The sequence below is a fragment of the Manis pentadactyla genome, chromosome 5 (genome assembly GCF_030020395.1).
Source record: "Manis pentadactyla isolate mManPen7 chromosome 5, mManPen7.hap1, whole genome shotgun sequence".
Classification (NCBI taxonomy): domain Eukaryota; kingdom Metazoa; phylum Chordata; class Mammalia; order Pholidota; family Manidae; genus Manis; species Manis pentadactyla.
In genome coordinates this window covers 170,440,994-170,468,154 of record NC_080023.1, presented here as the reverse complement: position 1 = coordinate 170,468,154, position 27,161 = coordinate 170,440,994, and the positions used below count along the sequence as shown (strand labels likewise).

The 27,161-nt window shown below is 42.4% G+C and overlaps 1 protein-coding gene across 3 annotated transcripts in view; it reads right to left on the bottom strand.

Annotated features, from left to right (window-relative positions):
* TSHZ2 (teashirt zinc finger homeobox 2) overlaps nt 1-27,161 on the bottom strand; it is a 422,987-nt gene that overhangs the window by 68,759 nt on the left and 327,067 nt on the right. Inside the window, exon 3 of one of the 3 annotated variants that reach the window (XM_057503094.1) lies at nt 21,989-23,144. The exons of the other annotated variants lie outside the window; for them this stretch is intronic. The gene's annotated coding sequence lies outside the window, so the exon portion shown is untranslated. Of the gene's footprint in view, nt 1-21,988; nt 23,145-27,161 lie in introns of those variants that run through there. 3 annotated transcript variants of the gene reach the window in all.

The window sequence follows — 27,161 nt, the reverse complement described above, 5'->3', positions numbered from 1 at the left end:
AAACAAGCCAAGCAGAGAAAGAGAAATATCAAATGATTTCACTCATCTGTGGAATATAAGAACAAAGGAAAAACTGAAGGAACAAAACAGCAGGAGAATCACAGAACTCAAGAATGGACTAACAGGTACCAAAGGGAAAGGGACTGGGGAGGATGGGTGGGTAGGGAGGGATAAGGGGGGGAGAAGTAGGGGGGTATTAAGATTAGCATGCATGGGGGGGTAGGAGAAAAGTGAGGGCTGTACAACACAGAGAAGGCAAGTAGTGATTCTACAACATTTTGCTATGCTGATGGACAGTGGCTGTAAAGGGGTTTATAGGGGGGACCTGGTATAGGGGAGAGCCTAGTAAACATAATATTCGTCATGTAAGTGTAGATTAGTGATTCCAAGAAAAAAAAAAAAAGGGCAGTTCCTGTGTGGTAACCTCCAATGAGTTCTACACAAGGGTATAAAGGGCATATAAAAGTGTAGGCAAAGGGTCTGTTTGTGTTTATACAGAGGATCAAAGCCTAATTGGGCTACCCCGAAAATGAACTAAGATACTATATGAGAAAGAACTTCCAACATCTGCACTCTCTGGAAGACTCATGCCAGAAGATGATCATCAAAAAACCCCAACAGAGATCCACGCACTGCTACAGCTGTAGATGCACTCATCCCAGCAGCTCCTGGACTTGCCATGGGAATGAGGAAGGAGATATCTAAGCTGGCCTGTGCATACAGTAAAACAACAAATTTGACTGGATCTATACCGTTGGAACTCAATCAAGAATTAGGAGAAGTGCAAATTGTAGTGCTCCAAAATCTTACAACTACAGACTATTTACTGTTAAAAGAACATAAGGGATGTGAACATTCCCCAGGAATGAGTTGTTTTAATTTGTCTGATTTCTCTCAGACTGTTCAAGTTCAGTTGGACAATATCCACCACATCATAGATAAGTTTTCACAAATGCCTAAGGTGCCTAACTGGTTTTCTTGGTTTCACTGGAGATGGCTGGTAATTACAGGTATGCTTTGGTTAGGTAACTATACTCCTATTATGTTAATGTGTGTGCGCAATTTAAGTAGTAGCTTAAAACCTATACATGCTGAAGTACTCTACAAGAAGATATGTCAAAGAAATAATCAATCTTCCCATGTTTTCTTCCGTCTGCTACTTCTATAGCTTTTCTTCTTCCTTCCTAATTACAACCCTTAAATAGAATTCGTGCCTCATATCAAATTTACCGAGTATCATAATTCTTCCAAGTGGTAAAGATACCTCAAGACAAATGCTGGGCATAGAAGCCACAGGGCATAAATATGCAAAGAAATAAAAAGCTAACCATTTCAAACAATAAGGCTTCCCTCTCACTTACCAACTTTACATTTCCCTGTATGGCCCCGGAAGATGACTGGTTAGCCAGAGACGGGTAAGATTCCTCAAGGGAGGAACAACCTAAGACAGGCACAGTCGCAGGGGGGCCATCAGGTGAGAAATTGGGGATCAACAGAGGTGAGGCTTAGAACCTCACCCCCCCGTTCTGAGAGAAATCTTCTGCATATGTGGATGTTTTATTGCCCCTGTGTCTAGCTTGGATTAACACATAGTCTACAGGCACACACCTGATCATCTACATTTGCTCTCTTATAACACTAAACTATGTTTTCTACCTTTATCTTGTATCTATCTACCACTTCAGCATTTTATTAAAAATAATAATAATAAAGAGAGAAATGTGGTATCCACATATAAATCAAGTATAAAAACCAAATGAGTATTCATATTTGAACTGACTGTTTAGAGTTCATAATGCATGAGCAAAACCGAAAGCTTCTGTGATGACTGCCCTTGTACTGTTCACTATGTAACTTATTCATTATGTAAGAATTTGTTCTCCATGTAAGAACTTGTTTGTTATGCCTCAGAAGTTTGGAGACTGACGAAAATTAGGCTTGGGGTGGATTAATGATTGTGCATTGAGCATTGACTCCCCTATACAGAATTTTATTGTTGTTAACAACCATTTGATCAATAAATATGAGAGATGCCCTCACAAAAAAAAAAGAAAAAAAAAAAGTACACACTTCCAATGGTAAAATAAATAAGTAACCGGGATGTAATGTATAGGATAAGGAATATAGTCAAGATATTGTAACAGCTTGGTAGGGGGATAGCTGGAACCTAGAATTATCATGTATATAAATGTTGAATCACTGTGTTGTACACCTGAAACTAATGTAATGTAATACTGTGTGTCAACTACCCTTGAATAAAAAATAATTATCTACAAAAAAAAAAAAAAAAAAGAATAGATCAAATGCATGCAACCTTCTTAGGATAATGGCTGGCATGTGATAAGCGCTCAGTATGTGTCAGTTTAAAAATGAGGGATTTTCTTTAGAAAATTAAGACAAAATAGGCTGGGGCTGAATTCTTGAGTGTGTGCTGGGGGGTAGCTGAGGTGGATGGTGGGGGTCTGGAGAGCGTCCTGCTCGGCTTTGCTCTGCGCTAACGTCATACAGTGCGTCTGCATATCCAAGAGGGAATGAGATAAGCTCCTTAGCACATATGCAGTTCTTCCCTTCTCTTCCCTCAGTGACCCACTGAGAGTTTAAATCAGGTCAGGGCAGGCTTTGCCTCACGGGGAAGCAGCCGGGAGAGAGGCAGCAAAGTACAATTAAGAAAGTGGACCCAGGTTTGGCTTAGAATCTCAGGTTCCACTGTCACTGACTTTGTGACCTTGGGTGAGTACCTTCACCTTGTGGGCCTCAGTTTTCTCATCTGTGAAAAGGGGCTAAAAAGCATATTTCTCCCTCTAGAACTGTGCTGAAGATTAAATGAGGTAATGTCAGCCAGGATCACGCCCAGAGAAAGTTTCAACATGTGTTATCCATTGTGACTTTAAGGTGTATTGTGTCTCCATGTCAGAACGGCAGCAGGAATTCAACGAAAACGCTTGGTTTCAGAGGCTTATTTATAATTAATTGAGCCTGAAAGGCTGCAGACATGAAAAAGCCCTAAATCAATGATAAAGGTAAAAAGAAAATGAATGGCATCTGCCATGTGTTGAGAGACCTGCGGCGTGTGGCCAGCCTGTGCTCGGCACTCCATGGGCATCTTCTTGCTGCAAATCAAGTGGCCACCCAAAGAGGGAGACTTGACTTGAGCTTTTGCTAAAACTTGATTTAAGAAACTCAACGACCATACAGTCTTTGGCTGTCAACCAAAATACAGCCTCACATCCTGAGACCTTTGGCCGGCCAGGCCAAGCTGGCCAAACACTCGAAGTCTCCAGCCATTGGCAGCAGCCACTTGGCAGGTCTGCTTGCCGGGGCTCCTCGGAACAGGTGTGGGAGGAGCTGAAGGGCTTTTGTGCATCAGCAGAATGTGACAAGGGGCGGGGCTGTGCTGAGAACCCGCACCTCCCATCGGGGCACAGCAACTTAGTTCCATCTCGGAGCGTCTGTCGCACCCCCCCTTTCTGGGATGGATGTTTTCTGAGCCTCCCGTCCACCAAACCCTCCTGCATGCTTCTGTTTCAGAAACCTCCTTGGAGGAGAACTGTGGCCGCCTCTCTGCCTCTCCTCTCACCCTGCATGAGCGGACCCGCTCCTCACCTGCTATCGCAAAGACAAGAAGGGCCATTCATAATTTAAGTCAGCCCTTTCTTTCCTACACCCCACCAACAAGAGCCGAGTGCTGGAGGAAAAACGGGACTCTTCCTCCCAGGGTACACTGCAGATCAAGCAGAATCTCATTAAGGCTCACTTCAAAGATTCGTCCTTTATTTCCATACAAACAAGTTTAAATTAGCGTGCGTGAATCTGCGGTTAGCAGGGACTCTGTTCCATTATGCATGACTCCTTACTGCTTGTATCATGAATAATGGCCAGCACTCCATTAGCGATTTCCACTAATATGTTCAACTTTGGGAGTGGTCACGTTATTAGGTTAAAGTTCTGTCGTTTGCTTATTTGCTCTATTTCTTACTCAAGCTATAATGCTTGTGTTCATCAAAATAGGTATTGCCATCATGTAATTAAGCACAGCAAAGCATATGCTGTGGCTGTAATTTCTTTACTGTTATTATTTAATATTTATTGAGCATTTACTGTGTGCAAAAGATAGTGCAAAGGATGTTATCTTTGCATGCATAACATTATTTAATCTTCGTCAGGGCCCCATAAGACAGGTATGACCTCTCCTTTTATTGGTGAAAAAACTGGTAATTAGGGAAGTATCCACCCACAGATTAAATTTGTAATAGTTGGTGGTGCTGAGTTAAATCAATCTGTCTGACTCTAGGTACTCTAATTTTAAAATATTTTTTACTGTGCTATTACTTTCTGAAGAGCTTCCCTAGATACCCTATTATTCAGAAAGTAGATACTTTGATGCCCAGTGCAGATGAGAATACTAATACTGGGAGAATGAGTGGTTCCTGGGAGCGAGAGACCCTTAGCCAAGCCCTGGTTAAGCCTCCACTTGATCTTGGGCAACCAGGTTTCCTGGGTAGGATGGGTAGTTACCCTGTAACTCTTGTAATTTTTAGGTCTGGGGCAGGGTTTTCTCCATATTCTTCCTAGTCACTCTCTCTGGAGGCTCCTTAGAAAGACACCCGCTGGCTCTTTCATTTGCTGATTTTGTGACCTTGGGCAAATGACTTAACTTGAGCTGCTTCAGTTGCTTGTCTGTACTGTGAGGATACATACCTGCCTTTTTTAGGGTCATTGCCAAGAATAAACTACGTAGAACAGCTGAGGTAGGAGCTGGCACATAGGAAGCACTGCATACATGTGAGCTCATATTTTTGCCATATTCCTTTTAAGATTCTTAATGCCTTTCAGCTTGGGTCTCTCCAACCCAAAGTCATCTAGCATGTGATTGGAACATTTCCTTTTTTTAAAGCCCCCTCTTAACACCGCAGAGCTTGACCAATGAAGTCTTAATTTATTTCAGTGTTCCTTCCTATTCCCACACCTCAGGGCAGTGATCAGCCAATGGCATGTCCACTTGGCCATGCTCATGAATTAATGAATGATGTTGAAATGGTTTGAAGCAATTGGTTGCAAGTATTGTCTCACAGCCCAATCTCAGATGATTGAAAAACAGTTGGAAGGGAAGTTTGAATTGGCCACAGCTTTTATTTTTAACCTCTTGAGTTAGCTGATGTCAAATCCAGCCCCATTGTCAAGACAGGAAATGCTGGGGTCCTCTGGAAAATGTCTTAATAATTTCTGCATTATTTATTCAAGATATTTGGCTAGCTCAACTGGGAATGATTTTTCCATTTGGAAACGTGTCACAGAATGCCCCAGACAGGAAATACACTGAAGGGGCCTGAATTTAGGGACTGATCCAGGCTCTTTGAACATATCCTATTCTTTCCTGTGCAGAATCTTCTGGTGCTGCCATCTGGACCTGCTTCTCCTATATCTACTCATCACTTAATTCCACAGGTCCAGATTCTATCAATTCTTCAAGATTCCTTTAGAAGTTCCGTTTTTCTTATTCCAGAAACCACTTCTTCAGTACAATATATTTATACTAAGCTTCACCCTTTTGAAATGCTTTTGCTGATATCATTTTGTTAATCTGGTTGAGGGTTCTCTATTTACATTCTTTCTATCATTTCACCTTCTGTGTGATATGACTAAACTCTCTCTCCCTGCAGTGGCCCTCAACTCTTTTGTACCTTCCCTGCATGCTAACGAGAATTTTGCTCCACTAACTTAGCTCTTAGCCTTGTTGCCCACATCTGGGAAATGGGAGAGAGGATTATTAAAAGGGGCTAGTGCTGCCTCGATTCATTTACAGTTGAAGAGCAGAGAGGTTACATATGGAAAGGCAACAGGGAGGTTAAGTGGGGAGGGACAAAGAGGAACAGAGTCAGGGGAGGCTGGGTCTGGAAGGGGTTGGGGAGCCCTTTTTTGGTGAGTTGTTAGGGACAGCTGGTATTTCATGGGGAGTGGAGCTTTGGGGGAAGTGGTTGCATGAAAAGAAAAGTAATTTTTAATGAATGGGTGCCCGCCTTTTGGCATTTTGGAAGATGCTGCAGTAAAGATTTATATTGTTCTACAAATATCTTTGTGTGGCAGCTCCATATTTGTCCTGAGTACAACACCCATGCCTAAACTGGCCTACCCTCAATGAGCTGATGTTTGCATGAGAATTTATGTATGTATCTCTCTGCTCCCTCAACACACACATATTCTAGGAAACTTCCTGAATGCAGAAGTTGGATTTCATTTTTCTTCCTGTTACCTGCGAAGCCTTGCTCCTGATTGGTTTTTCTTTAGTAGAAAATGCTGATCTGTTGTGTTTTGGGGACATAGGCTTCCTGATGAGTCCAAGCTCTTGAATGCCTGTAGATCATCTGTCTGGTTGGCATTTTCTGGCCAGTTCTTTGTGACAGACCCAGAGTCTACAACGGACAGGCACACTGGGCTCAGAAACTGAGTGTTTGCATTTCAGCTTTTCCTTGAATAACCATGCAGCCCGGGCAAGTTACTTAACCTCCATGTCCTTTTTCAAACATCTTTTGTTTTCCCCTAAACCATTAAAAAAAAAGCAGTATGGTTCACTTCCTAAACCAATGAAATCATAGAATATAAGGATTGGAAGAGATCTGAACAAATTAGCTGGTCCTGAGACAGCAAATAATTTTTGCTAGCTATAAACTATTTGTTGGTATCACCCATTCAGAGCTGTCATTTTCAACTGGGATGGTTTTTCTGTCCCACCAGGGGACTGTTGGCAATGCCTGGAGATATTTTTGGCTGTCAACAGGATAGGGTTGGGGCATGCTATTGGCATCTAGATGGTAGAATGCCAGGGGTTAAGCATCCTACTATATGCACAGAGCAGCCTTCCATAACAAAGAAGTATCAACCCAAAATGTCAACAGTGCCAATTTGTTCTGAAGGATTTAAAATCTGTGTCTTCCTTGAAACTCAGTGAGAAAGAATGTCATGATTGATTTGTGATGTCTGCCTTAGATACAGGAGGTGGAGTTAGGGAGTGCATGTGTTTGTCATCACTATACTAGGCCTCAAACCTGTTTCTCAGATGAGGAGATTAGAGCCTAGGCAGCTTTCAAGGCACACAGTAAGCAAGCAGGAAAGATCAGGATACAGTCAGTTGCTCTTTGACCTAAATCACAATCCTCAGGAGCAGAAACTGCATCTATCTAGTTCATTAGCACGTCTCCACCATGTAGAGCAATGTCTGCCCATGGCAGGCACTCAACAGATATTTGTTGAATTAATTAATTGAGTTTTTGGCAAGAATAGCTATAACTCTACCAAGTCAAAGCCTATTTCCTTAATTTATTTAAACCTATTTTCAGTGTAATTGTACATGTAAAAATAATAAAACTAAAAGGAGTATGAAAATGCTTGAACAATTATCATTTTCTTTGAGAGGGCTGCTTGCTCCCTGCCTCTTCTTACTCTAAGCGTCAACCAGGAATAACTATTTATGGAGTTCTAGGTTCTATTCTGAGAACCGTACCCAGAGAATACCTTCCGTATACATCTATCTGAAGGATAGGACACCATGTTTACCCTTAAACTTCAAAGGCCATGTTGCTTGTACAGGGAACATCAACTCCATAAAATATAGGACAATCTGCAAGGCAGGGCCAGGAACTGGGATAAAAAAGGTCCTGGATGTTTAGCGAACTGATTTTTTTTTTCCTGCTGATTTTCTGACTGATCAGGAGAAGAATAGTCACTCAGCATCTCAGTTTTACACTTTATAAATGAGCAAATGACTCCTAACTTTCCCTACTTCCCTTGAATGGATGAGGTGCAAATTATGGAAGGAGCTGGCATGCTTTAAATATCTAATATACTTTTTAAGCTTTTCAATTTAAAATAATTATAGACTCACAGTTAGTTGCAAAAATAGTAGAGTCTCATGTACTCTTACCCCAAACTCTCCCAATGGTGACATCAGTTTTTTCTAGCTTTTGATTTGGAAAGTTTTTATAATTATGTGTATGTGTGTGTGTGTGTATGTGTATGCATGTGTGCATGTGTGTAGGTAGCTCTTTGCAATTTAATCCCTTGTATAGATTTGTGTAACCATCACCACAGTCAAGATATAAAACTGCTTAGAACAAAGAATAATGATATCGACAGCTGCCGTTTCTTGGGTACTTACTATGCTACAAGTACTCTGCTGGGCATTTTATATATATTACATTATTTAATCTTCACAACAATCTGGAAAGTCATATGCTTGTATCTATTTTACAAAGAAGTAAACTGAGGCTCAGAGTGCTATGTAACTTTGCAAAGATCACCTGTCTGGACAGTGAAATAGCAATGCTAAACCTGTTAGATGTCAACACTTGCTTTCTTCTATTTATTTATTTATTTATTTATTTTTGGGTTCAGAATGACAAATAATTATTTGACAGTTTATTTCAAACCACACGTATCTCCTGGGAGAGCTATACTCAGCTTCACATATCTTAATAGGAGATTCTTTTTTTAAAAAAAATTTTTATTAAGGTATTATTGATATACACTCTTATGAAGGTTTCACATGAAAAAACAATGTGGTCACTTGTTTTCTTTTAATAATTCCATGCTGGGATTAATTTTAAGAAAAAAATCACCCCATAATCTCTCCATTTAGAGATAACTATGCTTAATAATTTGGTATATTTCCTTCTAGTTTTTTTCTATAAACATGCAGATTTAAACTTAATTGGGATCAAACTGTATGCATAATTTCTATCTCACTTTTTCTTGACTTAACATCACATCTTATACATCATTAAGTCTCTTCAGAATCACTTTATAGACTATCCAATATGCCTTTGTTCCACGACGGAATGTGATTTCTCTGATGCCCTATTGTTAGCCAATAAATTGCTTCCAAATATTCATTATTAAAAGTATTATCATAGTGAACATCTTTGTACAAAAACTTGTATGTGAAAATCCAAAGATTCTTAGGACTAGATTCTGTGGTATGAAATTATTGAGTCAAAACAAGAATAGTTTTATGATTCTTAACAATATTGCTTAAATACACAGAAGGCAATGTCTTTAAAATGGTACTAATCACACTCAGTCAGAGGTAGGTGAATTAAAACTTCCGGGACAAACCTGGCCCTGCTGCCTGATTTATAAATAAAGTTTTATTAGTACACAGCATATTTATTGGAAATAAATATGCTCAGTGGTTTACATATTGTCTAAGGCTGCTTTCACGCTATGTCAGAGCTGAGTAGTCGCAAAAAAACCATATGACTGGCAAACAGAAAATATATACTCTTTAGCCCTTTATAAAAAAAGTTTGCTGGCCTCTGCTTTAGATGAAAGCTATGAATAAGAGATGACGATGGTATATTCAGTCAGAACAATTTTACCAAGCTATGCCTCATACTGTGGGCACATGTGGGAGAGGAGGTCTGTTCTAAAATGTTCACTGGAGCCCGTGGTTACAAGTGCTCAGATTTCTTCCTCTCTTGTGCCAGAAGAGAGGCACACAGTTGGTGTTTATTAAGTGTCTGTGGTTTGCTGTGCTAATAGTTGTTGCTGCTGAGCATGGGTCTGACAGTGAATATGGTGACACCCCCATCCTTCCTTCTCCTGGCTTTGCCTGGCTCTTGGAATTTGTCCTGGGTGGATAACTTCCTTTTCACACCACTGGTGTATATAGGAAAGCAGCTCCATTATTTAAATTCTCCAAGATCAAGGATGTAAAATGAAAGTTGCCCCTGGCCCCACAAGACAGCCAAATAAATCTCACAGCTTCCAAATGTGACTGTGTCACCCTGGGATTAATACCAAGTAATCCAGTGCCAACATCGAGACAGTGAAAATAAGCATTTACTCTCCCGGAAAATCATTTTATACCGATTACAAGTTGTAGCCTGTCACTAGGATGTGAATTGAAAATGTGCGCATTTGCAAGGTTAATATTTCTCTCTAAAGTCACTCTCTCTCCTTCCTACTTACGCCCCCAAACTCAGCAGAAAGGAAAAAAATTCCCCCCCCAAAAATTCCAATAAATAAATTCCAAATAAATATTTGTCCTGAGATAGTCTCATTCCAAGATACAGGGTCTAAGCCAGCTTTTCATTTACCTCCGAGACACCAGGACAGCATGAAAGCAAGTGGTTTGGTCTAGCAGCAAATGGTGCAGAGCATCTCCTTCCAACCTCAGCCCCAGGATATTTCAGGCCAGTGATTCTCTGTCCTGGGGGTCTGTCCAGTGCAATGCTGGCTATTGAGTAGCATCCTAGCATCCCTGATCTATACTTACTGATGCCAGTAGCATCTTTCTCAACTGTGACAACCAAAATATCTCTAGACATTGCCAACTGTCCCTGGCAGCCAACTCACCTCCAGTTGAAAACTACAGGTCTGGAGATCTTGAAACAAGCAGGGAGCTATTGCAATAATGTCCAAACAGCAGAGCATGGCCACCTGCCTGTCTTTCTAGCTTCTTCTCTATCACTGCTTTACCTCCAGTCTTTCAACTCCCAGCTTGCATGCTACATCACCACATGGCATTTGATTGGCCTGGCTGCTCTGCCTGGAGTTCTCTCTACTTTATCCATTACGGAAAGTCACCCCCTCAACAAAGTCCTCCATGATTACCCCATCTCCAGGCTTAACGTGGACTTAGGCACAGGTTCCTCTGAGCTCTCAGGGCCCTTTCAACATGCTGTAGAGACACTTTCTATAGCATGTTGTTTTGCTCAGTTACCCTTGGAAAATCCCTTCAATCCCCCTTAAATACAGTATAAATGATTTTGTAGAGTCAACATTGTTTGGTCATTTTTATTCTGGATAATGTGTAAGAAATGCTGAGTGACACTGAAGGAAGGAATACTGGGGAACTCTATATACAGATGACTGGTCCTTCAAATATTAATGACTTTACAAAATCTCTGATAATGGGGAAAAGGTGGAGGCATTCTACTATGTTCCACTTGCCTGCAAGGTTTAGTTCATTTTGCTTGAATATTGGACCTCTATAAACTCAGTGAATAATTTGCCATTAGAAGAATTAACCTCGGTAACATGTCTAAGTACCTAAATAAAGTGCCTGGCACATAGTAGGTGCACAATGAGGCTTTCTGAGTTTATATCTATATCAACACTCTTCTTTAAAGTTACAGAGAAGAGCTTGGCCACTTGTTTCCTGTATTTCTAAACTGGCATTTTCTCTTATGGCCACAGTTGTCAGGCTCTTGACCTCTACATGCCTGTGTCAAACACTTTTTGTTTGTGTGTTTGCTATGCATTTCCCATTGGACTAGGAGTTACTTGAGGACAGGGGCTCTGACTCATTTATCTTTGAGTCACAAAAAAAAAGGCTGCCGCAGAGTGAATGCCCAGTAATTTGCATGACAAATGAAGGCATAAAAAGAGTGAGTTTGAATTAGAAACATCTCCAGAATACCCTTCTTGCAGTTTAAAAACCCTTTCCCTACTAAATAGAACCATTGTAAGATGTTATATCTTACGGGATTTGTGTATTCTATCAGAAGCATATAACATAATTTTCAACATAAAGAAAGTTCTTCACAAATATTTGTGTTATTATTATTGAGTCCTTAAAATGTTTTAAAACTAGTGGCAAGATGGCAACAGTGGAACTGATCAAGGGATTAATCAAAAGGGAGTTTTCTCCATCGGTTTGGTAGATATGGGTAAACCTGACCATGTTCTTCATTACTTTTTAACGGATCCTTAGCTTTTCACCACCATTCTTGCCAAATCCATCAGCATGTGGTAGAGTAGAAATAATGAAGTTTCCAAGTCAAAAGTGGAGCCCAAGAGTTAGGCTGATTTCTTCCCAAAAGGAGAACGGAAAACAAGAGCGTTCTGGACATCCCCTGACGCTGACTTGATTTATTCCCCCTGGCTTTTGCCTGTAGTGTAAAATGACCATGGCATTTTCCATGACTGCTGTTCTGCCCTGTCTAAACAGGCACCTGAGTCTGTGCTTTAATGATGCCCTCGGAAGGAAGTCCAAAGGCAGAAACCACCTCCGAGGAGTATCTCCATACAAGATCAAGGGGAACTAGGACAGACATTAACACGATCCTGAAGCCAGGACCACATGGTCAACTGGGACCACTGGCTGGAGCAACCTTCCTGTGGTTTCTTCTAGAAAGGCACTGCTTTTCCGACAACTGTTTTCTGCACTTCATGCTGTGGATGTGTGGGGCATTTATAACAGAAAGTGAGATCCCATGGAGCTCGATACGCTTGGAATTTGCATTGGGACCTTAATGAAAATTCAAGCAGAAGTGATTGTTTCCCACTTCTAAAGCTCCTCTATGTACAGGAGAGTGTGTGAAGTCAGAAGCCAAGGAGAAGGAAGTGACAGCCATCTTTCCAGACCTCTGAAATCCGGATGACATCAGAAAGGGTTATTTAATTCCAAGGTACACCAATGGGCTATTCACACAAGAGGGAGAAAAAAAAGAATTTATATCCCTTTCATATATAAAAGGAAACAGATGTGATTTTCTTTACAAAAGAGCATTTCATTAAAAAAAAAAAAAAAAGGCGAGGCGAGGCGAGGCAGAGTTAACATACCATTATTCTCCATCTCAGGAAAAGCAAATCCTGTTTGCCTGTCATTATAGAAGGTAGCGAAATCCTTTCATCCGGTGATTAGTTGTAAACATTCCGCCGCCTTCTGGGAGCCGGCCTCTGTTTCCCATCTTACACCGAAGCCATTTTCTTAGACTAATGTTTTATACACACAGCTCAGATACAATGCAAACTCCCGGTACCCCAAAGGCAACGGGGCATTCGTTTATACTAAATCAGAAGTGTCACCCTTGGCAACCTGCAGCAGGGAAACATTTATTCAGTCTTGCATTCCTGGCACTTAGAATTATTTCTTTCATGCCTGATAGCCAAATTACAATATGGCAGGTTTCCCTGGAGCCATAGGATCATTAGTGCCAGCTCACAACATACTTTCAACTGATATGGCATTTCATGTACAGCTGCCAATCAAAAAATGGGATATGCAAATGCGGATGGGAGCCTTGGTGTACAATCCCTGTACCGTGAGCTCCTCACAGATTTCCTTAATGACTAGCAGTCATTCCGCCGAGCGGAAGAAGGGGAAAAAGAACACAGAGGAAAATTCCCCCAGGAAGCGGGTTGCAAGAGCCCGAAGTTTTTACATTTGATTTCCATATTTATTCTCTTTCTTCCCCCTCTGTGTGTTTCTAAACAGTGGGCCTAAAAATACTTGAGGAAGGCTTGTTACATAAATACAGAGCCTTGTCACTGCCACTGAGACTCTCAGGCCGTGTGGAGGCACTGGCGGTGGGTTCCATCTAACTAGGCGACTGTGGGCTCAGCCCCCTCCCGTGTGGAAAGGCAGGCTCGCCAGGGGCTGGCGGGCGCCGCGGGTGGAGCATCCTCTCAAAGAGGAAGGCGAGGCTGATTCGGGGGTCCCAAGTCCTCGCTGTGGGCTGTCGGTCCAGGCCACTCTTCCTGCTTCCCTCAGTAAATTCGAGCCTCCAGAGCTTTCTTTTGGGCATCTCAAAAGTCCCAAGCTCCTTGTCGCCTTAGGCAGGGACTGGGCTGTGTTGCTCTTAGTCATCCCAGCACCCAGCCCTGCGCCCAAGGAGGAAATAAACCAGATTGATTGAATGAATGAGTGAAGCTCCCCGTGGACCAGTTATCGCCTAACTGAGTAGAACTCAGTTTGGAGACCCTGGATTTAAAAAAAAACCCGCAAGGTCTACCAGTGACCTTAAAAACATCTCTGTAGTGACGGGAGATAAGAAACATGTTAAGGACGGATTGTAAGAAAGGCTTGTCCTGCCCCGAATGGACAATGGGGTCTCCATTTCCGCACCACTGCTGACTACAGAGCTTCACACTTCATGGCTGTCCTCTGCTTTTCTACCCCGGGATGACCGGGAACTGTCCTTATAAGTGTATCCCTATTATACCTTTGCCTTTTTCTTTTTATGGGGGTGGAAAAATCTCCTTAGCAGGTTTGTGTGTGATACTACATTCTGAGTGTTCTTTCTTATATAAGGAGCTGAAATATCACATAGGACATTCCAAAGCAATAAAAATCCCTCTTAGGAAAGGGTTGTCTCCTTTCTGCTTCCTGTGTCCACAATATTCCAATTACACATGGAAGACTTCTCTCGTATGATTCGATCTGGATTGATTCCTTTATTTTTTAACGTGGGACAATATAATGTCCCTTAACTGCAGTTTTAGATGTATCTTCTGTTTATGTCTAAAAAGATTGATTTGAGCATGTTAAGTAATGCACGTACCACATGGCCCACCACTGCTTTATCTGTTTTCCAGTCAGGGAGTATTTTCATATACAACCGGGTGGAACAGGCATCAGTCATTTTATAAAAATGAACACGGAGAGGTCAAGCCTCTCGCTGACATCACACAGCTAGGAAGTGGTAAGGTTGGAAGTAGGTGTCAGAATGGTAGATGGCGGATCCTGCACCTGTCACAGGTATGCCTCTGGCAGGATTTGGGGAGTGTCACAAAAGTAAGGCCATCAAGCAAGAAGATATGGACTGCACGATGCCCTGTCCACCCCCAAATAAAATTGTTAAAAATGCTGCCGTCTAGTCTTAATTGGATTTAAATGAATAGGTCTGCACGTGGCTGGAAGAGAATGGCTTCTTTCACGAGGCAATTTGGGGGCTGCAGTTTCATCCCCCTCCTTTCTAGGGTCTCCAGTGCCCGTCAGACCTCTCGCCTCAGTAATGCATGTCTTCCTTTCTTCCCCTTTTGCTTCCTCCTGCTATTTGTCTGTGAGCAAGCGCCAGCTCTCGGCTGCCAACTGTGTGTTCCCTACATAAATTTCCCTATGTTTCTGGAAGAAATCCCTCCATCTCACAGCCCCTCAGGGAATCTGGTCGGCTCTCACACCTCCCCTTGGCCAAGGTCATGGGGGCCCTCCCAGGGGCACCATTCTGAGGGGTTCAAGTTTCCAAAATAGCAAAAGGGTGGAATGCGGAGTCTCAGGTGGAATTCCTATGCCATCCTGAGGAGTGTTTTGGGAATGCTTCAGATGGCAAAAGGCAGGTCTGCACAGAAGGCTTTCTGGTTACCTCCTGAAATTTTATTAAGGGAATAGTGAATCATTTATCATGGTAAACTTCCAGAATTGAAATAACTGGGCAGCTTAAATAAACAAGGTACTTAGGAGGAAGTGGAAATAGTGCATACTTTTTTGTAAGTAACAGTCAAATAGTATAAAATAAAAGTCAAAGACTATCCATTGCCAGAGAACTTCTAGGGTCCATCCCGAGATCTGGGCTGTATTCAGGCTGATTATGGACTACAAATACAAATGATGCCTAATATTTGTGTAGTTTTTTTTGTAGGAAAGCATTTTCAAAGATAGTGTCTCGAAAGTCCTGTCAAAGTAGGAATTAGTATCCCATTTTATAGATAAGGAAAAGGAGGCTAACAGAGGAGCAGGGACTGGCCCGAGGTCATAGAACGAGGGAGAACCTGTCTTGAACTCATGTCATGGTCCTTTACCTCATGTCACATGGTCTCTCTGGTCCTGAGAGTTTCAGGTTTGGGGGTCGCATATACAGTTACTATAGTTACTATGAATCTTGTGTGACTATGTGGTCCTAGTCTCTGCAGGGCCAAATGATAGAAGCCAGACAGGAAATTACAGGCTCAAGGGAGACACAGAGAGCCTGGGAAAGGCCACCAGGATGCGAGATGAGCAATTTGAATGTCATTATCCTGAAACTTGTATTTCTTGCCTCCTCTGACCTCTGCATACAGCTGTTCTGTGCTCCCTCAGGTTCCCTGAGCTCAGTCACACCTCTGCACCATGTGCTGTGCTAGCTTATGTGTTGGGACATTTTGACGACTCATTGATTTCTTTTCCCCCTTCTCCAGTTCTTTTAACCCCCATGGCTGTTCTCCACTGCGATGCGGGGATCGTCACAGAGGAACCCAAAAACCTGCTCTAAATAACAGATTTCATAAAACTCTTTCTGAGTCAGTCTTTATCCTCACTCATCCCCAACCCTGGCCCAGAGGTGGTAAGAAATGTGAGGATTTGCTGAGGGAAAGGAGCCTCGGAAAACAGGAGAGAAAGAGGCCAACGTGGGTTTCTGAGGAGGGATTATGAAGTTTGAAACCATCCCTTCCCACCCTGTGGGGTTAGATATGGGTAAGGAATGAAAGAATTCCTCCAGGTAACCTTGAGGAATGGGGTCCGCCTGGGTGCCAGCCAGCTCTGTCTTGATTTTCATGGTCTTAGAGCAGTTTTTGGAAAATGCCAACATTTCCCTTCTGTCCAAGAAAGGTACAGAATTCAGCTGAGAAGAAAGAGCTGGTTGACATATTTTGTACTCTTAAGGTACATGAAAGTGCTGTTCCTTTGGGGAAATGGTTGCCCAGTGGAAGCCAGCTGCCAGAGGGAGGCCTGGGGTGAAGAGAAAGTGAAAAGACCTAGAAAATGATGTTTCTCAACCAGGAAATCAAGGGTTGATAGAGAGGACTTTGCATGGTACTGGTGGCCTCAAAGATTCTGCCATTTATCTTTTGGATAACAAAGGGTCTACTATGTACTAATTCTCTCTGAAGAAGAATCAGGAGGAATTAGTATGATTTATGGACCTACTTCATGGCTGGTGTCTATACACATTGTCATCATTCTCTGATTGAATCATCAGTGGGGGTTGGGGATCATTCTCATTTTACAGATGCTACAACCGAGGCTTCGTGAATAAATGAGTCACACAAAATCAAACAGCTACTAAATGCTGGATTGTGGATTAGAACCACTAACACAGGATTCTGCAGAGGATGGGCTTGAAATATAATCTGAGTGGATGAGACCAGCATGTCTATCACTATTGTGTCTCCTTTATTATCCATGTTACCTAGTTCTTTGGGATAAAGAGGATTTCCTAATAAAACCATGACTACTACTACTAATGATAATGATTATTATTAAAAGTAGAGATGTACACAACTACCACTCTTTTGAAATGCCACATAAATAATCCCTCTTAAATATGTAGAAGAGAGTTTAGCTGTTTGTCTAGAATGTTGGCAATGAAAGTCTGGTCAATTGGCTAGTTAACCTGGATCATCTAAGCTTGAAGAGTGAATTTTGCATCTTCACCCTCTATCCCCAGTACTGTTTTCATGGTCTTCATTGGTTTTATTAAATGAAGGATGCAGGTTCCTTCTTTTGCATTGCATGTTGTAGAACAGTGCTTTGTAACTCTTAGTCATCTGGGGCACAACAAATGACAATAAAAACCATCATGAACTTCACCATGTCTGAGAACTATCCCTATGTTCAATTATTTCCTCAATATTCTTTTCAGAAAAATTAACATCCTTTCTAAACCTTCACCTCATTCTAAGCAACAATTCATAATATCATAGATGCATTAGGTTGATTTTTAGTTGTACAAAATAATACATAATTACTAAAGAAAATATTTTTTTCCCCTACAGATTACTTAAAGTTGCCTCTATTGCAGAGAGAACTGGGAGACCCACATTTTTGGAAACACTGGTGTAGAAGGATTTACCATAGTTTTAGAAAAGCCATTTACACACACACACACACACACACACACACACACACACACACACACTTTATCAAGCTTCAAGTTGGGCTTCCCTCAAAGTTGGTGACATTGAGGTTGCTGAATTACTTTCACTGGGTAAACGGGTACAGATTATGTTGTCTATTTTGGGAATCGGTTTCTCAAAACTAGTTTTCGGCAGGACAAAACCTTTTGCTACACGTTCCTTTTCCGAGTCCTTTCTCCACGGTTTGCTGCATCTGGGACACCTCAGCAATTTTTCTGCTTTTGCTTATGATCTTACATGAGGGAAATCTATGGCAAGATCATAAAGTCTCTGGAAGGAAGAGGATTTTAATCACAAATGTCTTTAATAATTATTACCCAGCAAGCCCCTTGGAAGAAAGCCATTTTTTTCCATAGACTCTGGGGTTGTTTTGACTTTGCTCCCCATGGGGTCAAAGGTGTCCGTTAGAAACTTTCCCATTTGATTTAATTGCTATTTAATTCCTAAAACATTGCTTCAATTAGACATCCTGATTTATGGTACCATTGGGCTTCTCTTGGCAAAGACATCCCAAGGGACTGCCCACTTCTAATTGACTGATTTTTAAACAAGCTCATCTCTTCCGCTCTGCGAACTTTTGACTGTGCTCAGGAGCATTTGAAACACTGTATCCTTGAGTTCGTTTCCCTGACTCAGAATTAACCTAAGAATTCGAATGACAACTTAATTAATTTACTCCCTCAGTCTCTGTTTATTAAGGGCCTTTTATGTAGCATGCACTGTGCTAGGTGAGAGAGAGAGAATAAAATCAAAACAAAAAAATAAACAAAAAAAATCACAAGGTGGCTATCTTCACCAAGCCATTAGTCCAGGGTTTAGCCAGGGTGGGACAGGAAACACTGAACTGAATCCAGTGTTTCCTAAGAAAGAATAATTTCTTTACTGTCTTCACAATCTTTTCCATATTCTTGATCATCCCTACTATTGTTTTTCTTTAGTGGTTTTATTTATGTCCACTCACTTTTCAAAAATGTAAATACCTTCTTTAGCTTGTCCTTAGCAGCATCTGAGAAGTAATAGGTTCCATGTGGCAGTTATATTTTAAAAATACATATTAAAATAAATTTTATACTAAATAAATGGACAATTCAAATGAAAAGCATTCATTGAACATACAACCTTAAATCTTCTCATTTATTACCTGAATAGTATGCTTCTTATTTTGGAAAACACTGATTTAATTCTCAAATACATTAATTGAACTCCTGTCATGAGAAAAGGGCTCAATAGAGGTTTAACTTTGTTGGGAGTATTCAGAGTCTATACTTAAGCAGGGAGAAAACCTGTTGGTCCTGAAAAGTGCAAATTCATTATGAATTCGAAGAGTTTTTTTTTCTGGCTTCCAGCTTAAAGTGTGGGAGATTCTGAATGAAATTTTCCTTGGCTAATATTTCATCTTTGCTCTCTGCATTAGATCCTATTATTTTATCTTTTAAATGGAATCACCTAAGGAAATCTGGAGTTTTTCTCATCTTAGGACATTTTGTCTTCACATTTCCCTTAGTACACATGGACATTATATATAATGGAGGCAGTCATCTAATCTAAAAGTGGACAAACTATGGCCCATGGGATTTGCCCAGTAGTTGTTTTTGTAAATAAAGTTTTATTGAAACTCAGCCACACCTACTCATCTATGTACTGTCTATGGCTTTAAGGGCAGTGTGGAGTAGTTGCAGTAGAGACAGTAAGGCCTGAAAAGCCCGAAATGTTTACTGTCTAGCCCTTCACTGAACGAGTTTGCTGATCTCTGTTCATTGATAGATTCTGGACTAACGAGGAATAGCCAGGGAACAGTCTTGCCTCCAGCTCCTGAGAGGGCTCTGTTTGCTTGGGAACTTTTAGGGAGGATGCAGGACTTCCCAGCAATCCGAGTCTGCAAGGTGGAGGGAAAGTTATTACACGAGGCACTGAAAGCAAATAAATATCTTTAGACTGGGGTGAAGGCCCCATCCATAGGCGCGCCCCTCTGTCTCATCATGCGGAATGTTTTGTGGATGTGAAGAGAGCGAGGTAATGCTCTTGAAAGGGATTTAAAAACGTGGCACTACGAGAACAAGGTCTTGACTTACACAGTCATAGTCAAAATATACACTTTTGAGCTAGGCTTGACACCTCGCCTGTTTCTATGGGGACAAGGATAGCCTATTGTCAGCAAAGATCCTATGATTCTGTGAGACATACTGACCCATAGCCTGTCTGGAAGAATGAAGACAGTCACAAATTCTTTGCTATATGACTCCTGTTGAGAGAAGTCTGCTTCTACTCTTTCTGAATGTGGCCTAGGCCTGTGACTCACTGTGACCGATAGCATGCAGTAGAGGTGAGTTCCAAGCTAGGTCATAAGAAACTTTGCAATTTGTGGGGGTGTCTTAGAATGCCTGCTCTGGGGAAAGTCAGGACCATATGAGAAGGCTGATCCCCATGACACAGCTCTTTGTTGTGAGCAAGCTAAACGAGCCATGTGGGGAGGCAGAGAGAGAGAGGAGGTGCCCAGCTGGCACCTAGCTGCTCCGACCACCCCAGCTGAGATGCCAGATGTGGGTGGAGAACCCCATCTTGGATGTTGAACCTAGGAAAGCCTTCAGTGCTGCTGTTATCTGACTGCCACTGCATGAGGGACCCGGGGATGAGAACCACCAGCTGGGACAGGTCAACAACTGGAACTGTGAGAACTAAGTTTTGGGGAGGTTTGCTGTGCAGCAGTAGATAACTAGAAGAGCATATCCTTGTTACCTGGAAGTCCTAAGAAGTCAGAGAAGAGGGCAGGATCTGCTCACAGTGACTGGCAGGAATTCTCACACACAATCCCTGCTTGTCGCTCCAGCGCAGTCTGACAGCACTTTCCCTACCACTTAGGGTTAAGACAACCTATTTGTCTTGGTTCTCAGGACTTCCCTGGTTCTACCACTGAAAGTCCCACATCCTGGGAAACTCTTCGGTCTGGAGCAAACCAGAACAGCTGGTCTCCCTACTTGACTACCTGCTGCTTAGCTATAGTGATTTTTTTTTCTCTTCTTCAAACACATCAAGTTCCTTCAAGCCTAAGAGCCTTAGTATATGTTGGTATCTTTTCTTCATGTAGCTAACTTCTCCCCAGACTTCATTTTCTCAGAGGGGTCTCCTCTAACTCCTAAGACTAGGTAGTAGAGACCCTTGCTAATATAGTCTCTTACCACACTTTGTACTTCTGAGTAGCACCAAACTCAGCTGCCAAGTATTCATGCAGTTATCTGACCATCACCTTCACCCCTACTAAAGGGTGACACTCAAGCCCATGAGGACTGTGCTCGTTCTTGTGGTTGCTATCATATCATTATTCAGCAGAGGAAGCACCCAATGAATGAAAGAGTAAATGGACAAGTGCGGGTAAACTGGCAAAGCTGGTTAGTATCCAGAACCACAGTTGATGTCTCAGATTGAGGGAAAAGGAGTAAAGGTTCAGAACTTCTCAAATCCTTTTGCTAATAAGGGATGATCTGACTTGACCCAGGTCCCACGGCCAGGGCAGAAAACATGATTTCAGTGCACAACAGTGTTTCCTGATAGTTCAGAGGCAAATGGCCACCTACAGTTGGCTAAGACCCTACCTGATGGTCTTGATGGCATGGGAAGGGAACAACCTACAGGTGTCCTGAGACTGGAAAAGAGTGGTTCTGTGGCTCCACTGTAGGGCTCCCAGCAATTGCTTGCCTATGTGCTACGTCTCACTCTCTTCCTTAGTAGGTTAGAAAGAGACAGTATTGCTGTGATGACTAATGGGAGGTTATGGAAAGATTTATTGGACAATTATCAATGTTTTCCCTCACTCCGCTTTCCTTTAGTAAGTCATTATTTCATTTGGGGAATAAGTACCACTCATATCACCCCTCGGATTCTGTCATTTCCTGTCCCTGCTTTATGCCAGTTTGTCGCCTTGATTTGTTGAAGTATACAGACTGTGGATCGGAAGATTCCTCACTAACCGAATTCGAGTTTTATTTTCCTGTCATTTTCATATGCACTCAGATAAGAGTTGATATAATTCTGAGTTTCTCAAACTGCAATCATTTGTGGGCCACCTTCATAATTTGTGCCATAGTCTAGAACCTATTTTATTATTATTCTCTTAATATGCTCAAAAATGGGCTAGTTTTTTTTTAAGTTAGTCTCATCCCTAGGTTATTACACATGTAATCTTGGGTTTGATGGGCCGGTGTGTGTGTGTGTGTGTGTGTGTGTGTGTGTGTGTGTGTGCATGTACATGTGTGCACCTAATTTTCAGGGAGATAAATGCCTGAAAATTGTAATTGAAAAATATTCCTATGTCAGCCATGATTTTATGAAGCATGACTTGGAATAAAGTTATATTTAAAAAGTAGGGTTTTTTCCTATTGAAAATAATCTTGCTAATATATGCAGTAAAGTTATCACACTTTGGCAACCAGTGATGTAATACAAGGCAATCTATTTCTCTTAATAAGAAGCCAACCGGGACTTGCTACTGTCAAGGTAACCTAGGGGCCTAGCCAGGCTCCACCTGAACCCCACCCAGATCCTGGTTCTGGGAGCTGGGTGCTATTGACCTGTCACTCTGACTTATAAAAACCTCACTCACAGAATCTTAGACACATCCTGGATTCCCTGCTTTCCCTCAGATTCCATCAGCCAAACTCTCAGCAAATCCTGTTGGCTCAAACTTAAAATATGTTCTGCATCCCACTGTTTTTCATGACTTCCATCCTCCTTGAAGCCATTATCATCTTTCTTTGGGTTGACCACCCTGTCCCCCTAACTGGCTTTCCCATTTCCATGGGGCTGAAGACACAAGAAGAAAGTCATTTCTAGTCAGTTATTATGTACTGGATGCAAATAAACTCTCATTAAGGAAATAAGAAGAAAGGCAATTTAAATATTTAAAACACTTGGAACACAAATGATAGAATAAAAAAGACCAAAATGATTGGATGGCCTCATAATAACATCTCAGGTCAAAATCAGAGAGCTTCTTTTAAAATTCCACTGAACATATTTTCTTCATAATTTGTCATCCCTCTTGGACATAGCATACAGGGTGATTTTAAATTGATATGATATAAGCATAAATACCAAACCAGTCAAAGAAGTCAGCAAATGTTCAGAATTATAGAAAACCATAGAAATGGGCTCTAATTGCATCATTATCTAATCTCCTTACTTTTGAATACCATTGCTAAGAATCGACTCTCTCATCTCATGTCATTTTCTTTTCTTGTGAACTTTTCCATTTTCTCACAAGAACAAGACATCCATATTTTAGGGTTTGCTGTATTTTGTCGTGCAAAGCAATAAAAAGACTCATCAGAAATGTGATGGAAAGGAAACTCATAAAAAACTGTAGTTAGAAAAGGCCATAAAGGAATGAGATTGGAAAGGCACAGAAAACTATTCTTAAAGTTCTTTATTCACTGGGACAAAGAAAGGGAAAAAGTGGTTTGGTTTTCCTCTCCTGAATACTCTGCATCATGATTCCTGTAGGCAGTTTTTCAGAAGGGTCCACTGGAGCTTGAAGTCTAGAAGTGAGGAGATAGCAGGCTTAGAAAATGTCAGAGGAAATAAAATCTTTTCCCTCTGACATGTTTTACTGCTAATGACATTATCAAGGTGAAGCCAGACTTTAAATTGGTGTGGATGTTTGGAAGTTGACACAGGCTTTATAAGGAAGCGGCTGGGTGGAAAGAACAGCAATGATTCTCAAGGAAAGACAGAAAAGTTAATCACAGAGTCAGGCAGATGGAAGGGACCTGTTGGTAACAGAATCTACACTGGGTTGAACAGAACTGCCCCCCAAATTCATGCCCATGATATTAGGGTGGGACTAAACATATGCTGAATCCCACTGTTTCTCATGACTTCCATCCTACTTGACGTCATCATCATCTCTGGGTTGACTGCCCTGTCCTCTGACCTAGTTTCCCCCATTTCCACTGGACTGAGAACACAAGAAGACGAGAGCAGGTGGCTGGTGTCCCTATAAGAAGAGGGAAGGACACAGACACAGAGCTTAGGAGGCAGAGATGGGGCGATGCAGCTACAAGTCAAGGAACCCCGATTGTTAGGAGCCCCAGAGAGTTAGGAAGAGGCAAGGACAGGGATTTCCCTAGAGCCCCCTAAGGTTGTGTTTTGTCTTTTGACACCTGGATGGCACACTTCCAGCCTCCGGAACTGTGACAGACGAAATCCTGTTGTTTCATAGCGCCCAGTGTGTGATACTCTGCACAGCGGCCCTCGGAAACCCCAATGCTGCTTTGAAGAGCATGGTACGCCTGGTCTGACACCATTCGGAGGGCCAGGGCAAGCTGTTTAGGAAACCCATACCCACTTGCTCCCATTTTCCATTCCTTCCTGGACAGAGGGACATCATAAACTTTACAAAGCAGGTTTTAATGATTGTATGGTTCCCAGACTTCTAGGGGCAGAATCTCCATCCTAAAGAATTCATCATAGAGGCCATGCCCATCTGTAGTGGGTTGAATTGGATCCCCCAAAAGACATGAATGTGGTAACTGTGAACGAAACCTTATTTGGAAACAGGGTCTTGGTAAATATAATCAAGTTAAGATGAGGTCACATAGATTAGGTGGGCCCTAAATCCTATGACTGATATCTTTTAAGAAGAGAAGCCACATAGACACACGGAAAAGGAGTCACGTGAGGGAGGAGGCAGAGGTTGGAGGGATGCAGCACGATGCAGGGAACACTTAGGGATGCTGGAAGCTGGGCGAGCCCAGGAGGGATCCTCCCGCAGAGCCTTCAGAAGGAGCTCGGCCCTGGGACACCTCGATTTCAAACTTCTGGCCCCCAGAGGTGGGAGGGAATTCACACCTGCTGTTTTAAGGCCCCTGAGTTTATGGAAGTTTGTGATGGCAGCCCTGGGACACGAATATGCCATCCTGCTGCCAAACCAAGCCACACATGTACTTTGTGGGCTCCCACAGTGTTGTTTTAATTGAAATTGTTAATATTTACAAACAGGGAGATTTGCATAAAAGCCATGGTATCTGTTTCTTTCTTTTTTTCCTAGAAAAATCCAAGGAGGTGACAGTAACCCTGGGATCTCTTTCCTGTGTGGTGACTGTGGAGCTGAGCTGAGCTGCCCCTTTATAACGGGCCACACGGCCCAGCCCGGGGCCCCTGTCCCTCCCTGATGCGGGGTCTGTCCCACTCGCTGACTAGGCCGCTAGCTCTCCTTACCCTTCCTGCCTTCCTCTGCCCAAGAATCTGTTAAACTGCTCTCTGCATTTTAAGGACCGGAAAAGTGAAATCCAGACATAGAAATGCCCCGCCTTGTGTCCCCCAGCGTGTCTGAGACAGAGCAGGGCTGGGGAACGCACACTTCCACCTACAGAATGCCACAAGATGCTCCCGGGAGCACACCTCCCAGACTCCGAGATTTCACAGACCCAGCTTCAACACATTTCCAGGAATTGACAAAGACTTCCCAACACTTTCTTTTGCCAAGAATGTTAAAGGGAAAAAAAAAAAGGAACACTGCCACTACCATCTTTTCATGTAGAAAGGGTGATTCTGTCACCAATGAGGCAGGAAATACAAACTCAGAGGAAAAAAATTGAAATTGTATTTTCAATTCAAGCTCCTGCAACTCGCTTCCCCGGCCTGCTCTTCCCCAGCACGGGTGCTGCCCTGCACGCAGGCTTCCTTCCTGTTCTTCGAACGCACAATCATTCCTTTCCAGTTGTTGTTTCCTTTCTCCAGAACACCTTTCCCCAGGCATTTTCAGAGCTCGTTTCATCGATTCACTCACATCTCTACTGAAATGTCCCTTGCTGGACCTGGCCTTCCTCCACTGCATTGTCTGTACCCCTGGGCATGCTTTACTCTGGACTCTGATCACTACCTCCACAGTCCGTTTTTGTTTATTGATTGCTTGTTTGTCTGCATTATCATAAGAACTACACGGGAACAAGAATTCTGTTCTGATCAATGGCTAGAATAGTGCCTGGTTCACAGAAGACACTTACAAAATGTTATTACACTGTATCAAGTGCAGTACAGTATACCAGACTGAGTAAATTTCCCTTATTCCAAACCCCTGACAGTCGTCTTTATCTCCCCTCATTTTGCCTGTACCAATCCTGACTCATTATCAGTGCATGGACTCATTCTTGGGTAACAGCATGGTGCTAAGTATCACCAGGGTGTCCAAGCCTGGCGTGGTTTGGTTTAGCAGTTGTCATGCTGCATAACGATCTTGTAGCCTCTGGAGACTCAACTTCCTCTAAAAAAGCCCACCTGCAACCTCCCCACCCCCCCAAACCAAAACCATACAGACCAAAAACCGACAACCAGCCGACCACTGAGGAGCAGCCCCTGCGGCCCCGTCTGCAAGCGGCTGTGATGGCCCCTTGTCCAGGGCCGGGGAGACAGGTGCATGACTCAGACTGGGACCTGGTGCTGTATCACGTGAGAAAACGGTGCAGAAATTACTCTAGTGCAACAGCATTCATCATTTTTAAATACCTGATATTCATGAAACAATAAAACTAAATAGATTTGTCTTTGGTTTTTACTTCTAGTCATTGGCTTGTCAGAAAGAAAAGGAAGGAAGGAAGGGAGGGAGGGAGGGAGGGAGAGTGATTAGTGTCTCTTTGCTCTCGGCAGTGCTGACCGTCCTAGGATTGTCATATAAAGTAAGTATACAGTAAAGTCAGTCTGACTTGGATTAAGTAGAAAAAAGTCCTTGCAGAATTAGCAGGAATTGTTTAGCATTTGAACAGTGGGGCATGATAGAGTGCTAGCTAAGCGTGTGGGCTACGGCTGCAGGCTCAGGTCTGTGTCTCGGAGTGCGCACTGGGAGCGGTGAGTCCTGGCCAGTTGTGCTGCCCAGGCCTTCATCTGCACAGCTGAGCTGACAGTGGTGGCATCTCCTGGAACCGTCACCAGGATCGGATGAGATAATCCATGCAGATTGCCTGGCATATTGTACCACCCAAATATTGACATCTATGGTTATTATTATTTGAAAAGACAGGTGGTTCTGTTACTTTCGAGAATGTGCGGTAACATAAGCCATTGGTCAAAAGGGGGAAAATATGCCCCACCTGAATACCAATAGCCATCCCTAACGCCTGAGGAGTCCTTCCTATTTGCCATGATCTTGAGGCAGCTTCTCTCATGTAAAGTTTGCAACAGCTCTGTGATGGTGAGCCTACTGCCACCTGCTTTGGGAGGAGAAAATGGAGTGGCACAAGTGGAGTCATTTTCCATGAAGGTAGTAAGAGGTAGAGCTGGCATTAGATCCCAGGCATTTGGAATTTGGCACTGAAACATTTATTATCGTGTTTGGAATCCACCCAGGTGTTTGCACGCACAAAAGATGAAAACTATTTTTAGAGGTTCTATGTCCTAAAATATCCTCCCTACTATCTAATTTTCATGACAGATAGACAGAAACACAATAACATATCCACTCTACAGAAAAATTCTCAGTGCAACTGTGGACCGTGTGGCTGACTGGCTTGATTCCTGACATCGATGAAGGAGTCCAAGAAACTTTGCCTCCATGGTGG